Below are 6,228 nucleotides of genomic sequence, written 5' to 3' on the forward strand. Positions count from 1 at the left end.
TCGAAAAAACTCATCTATCTGCATTGGCTTTGTCTACTATAGTTTATAAGTATCCTAGATATTTAGATGTTACAGATTTTAGTTGGAAAAATAAACTATAGGTGTAGAAGTTTTGTGAGTTTGAGGTGAGAACTCTGTTATATGTCCTGCTATTGGACATGTATTGGCCATGTTGACCATAATAATTCATTTGACTTTGGGATATTCATTAACATGAATTTTAACAAGTTTTTAATGAAAGTTCTAGGGTTTTCAACTAAGGCAGAGGGAAAAAAGAACCAAAATTTGAAAGAAAATTAATAGTTTTACCTGTCACCTTAGAAGTCACCTGAGGTGGTATAGTGACCATCTACAGTCCCTTTATCACAGGGGGAAATCCCTTTAAGACTCCCACTGAGGTAGCTCTTTTCCACTGTCCTAATAAAAAGCTTACATGTATCACTTCATATTAAGAATATTTCCAAGAATTTCTAATAAAAGCTGGACCTAATGGAGCAAGCCTTTAATCTCAGCACTTGGGAGACAGAGGCAGTCAGATCTCCATGAGTTTGAAGTCAGCCTGGTCTACATAGTGAGTTCCAAGCCAGCCAGGGCTATAGAAGTGAGACCCTGTCTCAAAAAAAAAAATAAATAAAAGAAAAGAAAAGAAAAGAAAGAAAGAAAGAAAGAAAAAGAAGAAGAAAGGTAAAAGATAAAAAGGGCTGGAGACAGCTCAGCAGTTAAGATCACTGACTGCTCTTGCAGAGGACCCGGGTTCCATTCCCAACATCCACATGGCAGCCATCAACCATCCATAACTCCATTTCCAGAGGAATCCAATGCCCTTCTGACCTCTGCAGTAACAACACATGAAACAGGTGCACTTACACACATGCAAACAACACATGCATACACATAAAAATATTTTTAAAAATATTTAATATTTTAATTTTATGTATATGAGTGTATTGCCTGCTTGTGTGTGAGCACACCCATGTCATGCAATGCCACAGATGTCAGAAGGCTTCAGATTCCCCTGGAACTGGAGTTAAGGATGGTTCATAGCTGCCATGTTGGTGCTGGGAATTGAACCCAGGTCCTCTGCAAGAGCAGTCAGTGCTCTTAACTGTTGAGCCATCTCTCCAGCCCCCAAAATAATAAAATACTTTAAAAAAAAAAAGAATATAAATTTCTCCTTTGGGGCAGTGACTGTGAAACTCTCACACAAGAAACAGAAGAAGGGCTTCCATTTTCATTCCATTGACCATTAGTGCCATGGAAATCGGACACGACTGGACATTGAACATGTGTTTCACATTGATCTATTTGGGAAAAGTGATTTTTGTTGTTGTTGTTAATGTTTCCTGCAGTTCTGTGCTCTGTGCTTGAATATTTTGTTGTGAATTCTTAAATAAAATTGATTTTTTAAAAAGTATTTCCGGCGTGGTGTGGTGGGGCACGCCTTTAATCCCAGCACTAGGGAGGGGGAAGCAGGCAGATCCCTGAACGTTTAAGAGAAAAGTAGTCCAGCAATGGTGCATTTTCACATAGAATACTTTTGTACAAAACTCTTACATTTGAAATCTGCAAACTATAATCAAGTCATGGTTACATCAAGTATTTTAAGGATATTCCTCAAAAAGCCTTCAGGGCTGTGTAGTGGCACTCACCTTTACTCCTAGCACTTGGGAAGGAGAGGCAGGTGATCTAAGTGAGGTTTAGGCCAGTCCAGTCTACATAGCAGTTCCAGATAGAGCTACAGGAAGACCCTGTTTCAAAAAGACAAAAAAATAACAATAATAAAATAAAATAACACCAAAAGAAAAACTATTCCTGAAAGAAAAATACACAGAAATTAGTCTATGGATTTTTTAAATGTAGATTATTAAAAATATTTTATTAGGATAAAGCATTGTTATAGGTTCTGTTACCTTTGGCTATTAAAATATAAAATGAAATAAAATGTTAATTTCTTTCCCAAACCAGTTTTACAAGGATATCTTTATCAAGATATGTGCATGCAATGTAAAATTTAATAACTTAATAAAACTTTTATCTTCTGACTGCAATGAATGTTGTTTTATATAAACAAGTAGCATTTTGGGGTATTGTGAAACATTTAATAAACTCAAAATATCATTTTAACAAATTTTAAGAAGCTAAGAGTATCTAAGTTTATACAGCAGTATGAAATTTTCAAACTTTTTAATATATACCCCCAAACATTTGCATTCACATACACTTATGTGCGTGCGCGCGCACACACACACACACACACACACACACACACACACACAAACACACTTTAAAAATTAGGTATGGAGAGATAGCTCAGAGGTTAAGAACACTGGTTGTTCTTGCAGAAGACCCAGGTTCAAATCCCAGCACCCGCATGGTAGCTAACAACTGTCCATAACTCTAGTCCCAGGGGATCCAATAGCCGCTTCTGACATCCACGGCATTGCATGACATGGGTGCACTTACCTACATGCAGGCAATACACACATACACATAAAATAAAAATAATAAAGGGAATTTTTTAAAAATTGCCCCAAATAGTTTACAATTAAAAATGCAAAAAAAAAGAAAATCAATGACATGCGTGACGTTTCTGTTATTCAGTTGTTAGGAAATTGTAGGAGCTAAGTGAGAGTTTTCCCATGCTGTCTTAACACAGAATGTCACGCAAATAATTACATTCCAATTATGGGTACATGTGAGCCAATTCCATCTCCAAAGTTTAAACTTTCTACCTCTATCTTTGGTGGGACCAGGATTAAGTTTTGGAGAATCTGGAAGACTGACTTTTGCTTTTCTATTTCTTTCACTGTGTACCTTTAGGTGCAGGGACTGATCTTTGCCTTTTCTGGGGTTAGAAACCGCACACCATCCAGTGCTCTGCCTCTGGGTCCTTACGTGATGGACATAGCCCTGGGAGGCAAACATAGCGGAATGGCCTGGGCATTCATATTTGAAGCATATCTGGCTTTTACTATTGAGTTGCCAACTCTTATCAGAGGTGTCCCTTGTTGGACGGGTCAGCCAGCAACACTTAGCAGCACAAGCCAAGTCATTTGGACTTCCTCACCCTTTTTCTGCTCCTTTTATCCTCCTTCAAATCTGTTTCCAACAACTGAGTCTGTGGGGTCTGAGGCTCCATTTGTAGTTTCTGAAGCTTTTCATAGACATCAGGGAATGGCACACTAGTAAAATGTTGCCCAGAAAAACTTCTCTTTTGGCAGTGGGGGTGAAGGATAGAAGTTGGTGCTTTTCATAAAAGCCTAAATTAGCCCACTGAGAAAGAAACAGCAGGATTTTTTTTCTCTTGAGTAATCAGATCTCCTAATCTTATTATCGTTACCAGGTTTCTTAACATACATCCCAGTGGTGATGCTGTCTATCTTGAGCCTATGTCTCTGGGTCTCTAATGTGATGCTACAATCCTGAACTCAGGGGTTTTGATCTGGGAGGACCTATACACCTGGCAATCATTTTGACTTTGAATAAATAGTTAACCTACTTACTTTTCATCTAACACCTGGGTCCTCTAGTTTCCCCAGAGATACAGCAAGTAGTAAAGACTAAGAATACACCCTTCGCCCTAAGATTACAAACTCAGGTTGGGTTCTGAAACTGACTGGGAATGGAGTTTTAGTTCTCAGGGAAGCTTCTTACTTCCTCTTGTACTGCTGAAGATCAGTCTGCCATTGAAAAAGGAGCATGGACTCTGTCCGTAAGAGTCTAGGGTCTTCCCTTAAGAGCAGTGTTATAGGCATGGGAGGGATGGGTGACAGGAACTTCCACTCTTTGTATGTCCCATGTACCCTTATATTAACTTTTTTTCCTCTTTTTTGGGGGGGACATGACCCCTTAATCTCATAGAGGGCTTAGGACTCAAAATAAAGCACTTCAAACCACTTCCTTTAGTTCTTAGTAAATAGATCCTGCTGCAGGATGATGTTGTTAAAATTTTCTATCATTCAGCTTATATTGAATACAAATGTTTTATTTTATTTTATTCATTATTTTTATTTTATGTGTATGTGTGTATTGTCTGCATGTAGGTAAGTGCACCTGTGTCAAGCAATGCCCTCGGAGGACAGAACTGTCAGATCCTCTGGAACTAGAGTTACAGACAGTTGTTAGCTGCCATGTGGGTACTGGGATTCAAACCCCAGTTCTGCAAGAACAGTGTTCTTAACCGCTGAAACATCACTCCAGCCCCCTAGTCCAGATGGTTTTACAGTAAAATATTAGCCTCCTTTTCTGCTCCTCAGTTTCAAAATTACTCCAGTTCTTAAGGTTACACTAGAGTGGGAAGTCCAAAGCAACTTAAGACAAATTTTCTCTGATGATCCTAAGCTGAGAGACAAGGGCTTCTGGATTGGAGAAAGGAATGGCTCGCATTCACACTGAGTCCTCAGGGAGATATAAGTTAGGGCTCTTTCCCATCATTGCTAACCAAGTGCTCCTGGGAAAGTCTGAGTGTAGTCATGAGAGAGCATGAAACAATGTTTTGAGTCTCCAGCCCTTCTGGGGTTACTCTTTCCCTGACAGTTTTAAAGCAGTTGCTCATGCTGTTTCTCTCTTGGGATTTATTCCCTAACACTGGGATGCAAATCCCTGCTTACAGCATCTCTAAGTTTCTTTCTTTTACTTCAGTGAAATAATGTTTCTCACCTAAGAACCTTGAGGGATGGGGGTGGGAGAGAGAAGAAAATGAATAGAATAAGTAAAAAGGCTAAACTATTTGGCTTCTAGTTTCAGAGCAGAAACTTGCTTATTGCAAATAAAAATTGCAGAATTCTGTTCCGTTGTACCTCATACACAAGAAAATTTTCATTGCTTAGGGAATTAAATCCATACCTTCCAGATGTTTACCATCTACAGCAAATGAGCATGGGGGATTTGAGAGCTCTTGGGGTATGACAAAGGGGCAATTAACACGGTATTGCAGTAGGAAAGTGGGGAACAAAGTTAGGACTTGAGAGGGAGTAGAACTCACTGCCCTGGATTACCTTGTGTCCCTGGTCTGCAGTCACAGACTCAGGCATTTAACCTCTAGACTGCATTCTCCTTGATGTTCCATCCCTCCAGGCTACACTGTTGCTAGAGCTTCAGTCTTAAATCATTGTTCTCACTGAAATGGGGTGCAGACTACAAACCCATGTCCCCACCAAGAGCTGGGTCTGTATCACAAGTAAGCTTAGGAGTGCTGGGGGATCTCGATGTTAAACTAGTGAATGTTGGACTCTGCAGGGACTCCTGTGAATGGAAATGGCGTGGAGAGCAGGAAAGGTCTGAGGCTCAGAAGCCTTGGGCCATGAATTCTTGCTCTTCTATGTGCCTTTATGTCAATCTGCCTTCTCCTTCATTAGCCAACTCCCCACCACCCTCCTGGCTCTGTTTTCTTACCTGTAGTTTGAGGATGGAGCACTTTCTAGTCCTCCTGTCCAATTGGCTAGAAAGTGCTCCAACCCCAGACTACAGGTAAGAAAACAGATCTTAATCTCCAGCACCCCTTTCTCTGTGCATTGCTATCAAAGCCACCATCACACTCTGCTTTTACAGAGACACATACCTCCTAAGTTCTCCCGTGTCATTCTCATACTCTTAATCAATATGGTGCTGTGTTGAGAGTGAGGAGAGACTTTTAGAGCTTCCTGTCCAGCTGCTGTTTTATTGTTCTAAACCTTTGTTGTTTTATTCCATTTGTTCAGGTATCAAGACTTCTTTTCTTATGTATCTTTTAAATGTTTTTCTGTTGCTTGTTTATTTGATTTTGAGATCGTCTCTCTCCCATCTGGCCCGGAATTCCCCATTCTCCTCTACCTGCCTCCGGAGTGTCAGGAAAAGAAGGCATGATGCCTGGCTTTTATTTTCATTTAGTTTCTCCTACTCTATAGTCACTCCATGGAGATTCCAATCTCCTGTCACCTTGGCTTCCCTTCCCTTCACTGGGGTCTTGGGTAGGCCATTGAGCATTCCACTCTGGTCAACCTGAATCATCCTGCTGAATAATTCTGGTTTAACACCCAGTCAGTACTTGAAGCAAGGCCCTCTCTACCATTAAACCTGGTTAGATATGTTGCATTTTTAAAAAATATATATTTTATTTATAATTTTTTAAATTTTTACCTTATTTAATAACCATATAATTAGAAGAAGCATTACATTACAACAGCATTGACATATTCAATAACAATTTCCAGAGCTAAGATGCATCTCTTTCAAAATTGGCTGTAAAAT

General features: G+C 39.7%; 1 protein-coding gene across 1 annotated transcript in view; it reads left to right on the plus strand.

The window, feature by feature from the left end:
- The window catches only part of Lrp1b (LDL receptor related protein 1B), a 2,166,816-nt gene that overhangs the window by 1,152,459 nt on the left and 1,008,129 nt on the right, over positions 1–6,228 (plus strand). The gene's annotated exons all lie outside the window — the stretch shown is intronic.

This window comes from Nannospalax galili, unplaced genomic scaffold (assembly GCF_000622305.1).
Source record: "Nannospalax galili isolate Female #2095 unplaced genomic scaffold, S.galili_v1.0 scaffold87, whole genome shotgun sequence".
In the NCBI taxonomy this organism is placed as follows: Eukaryota; Metazoa; Chordata; class Mammalia; order Rodentia; family Spalacidae; genus Nannospalax; species Nannospalax galili.